Here is a 308-nt window from a genome sequence, read left to right as displayed (position 1 = left end):
GGTGTTGAAGAAAAAAAAATGTTTCAAAGACTCCTTTCTCTTTTTTTTTAAACATATTCTTCGACCAATGGTCCATTTTTTTTCTTTTTCTTTTTTCCTCCCACTTCTTTGCGGTGTGGAGGTGTCTCCACATTTCAAAAAAAAAAGTGAAGAATCGAGCCTACTTGTATTTCTTCCAATTTTTCACCACGAATATTCAGTTAACTTCGATTTCTCAAACACATGCGCAGCAATCACTACACACCTCTTAATTTGCGAACTCTCTGAGTCTTTTATTGACTAAAGAAGGAAAGAAAGGAAAAAAAAAG

This window comes from Trypanosoma equiperdum, assembly GCF_001457755.1.
Source record: "Trypanosoma equiperdum strain OVI genome assembly, contig: ctg_56, whole genome shotgun sequence".
Taxonomy (NCBI): Eukaryota; Euglenozoa; class Kinetoplastea; order Trypanosomatida; family Trypanosomatidae; genus Trypanosoma; species Trypanosoma equiperdum.
Note: the sequence above shows the minus strand (reverse complement) of the source record.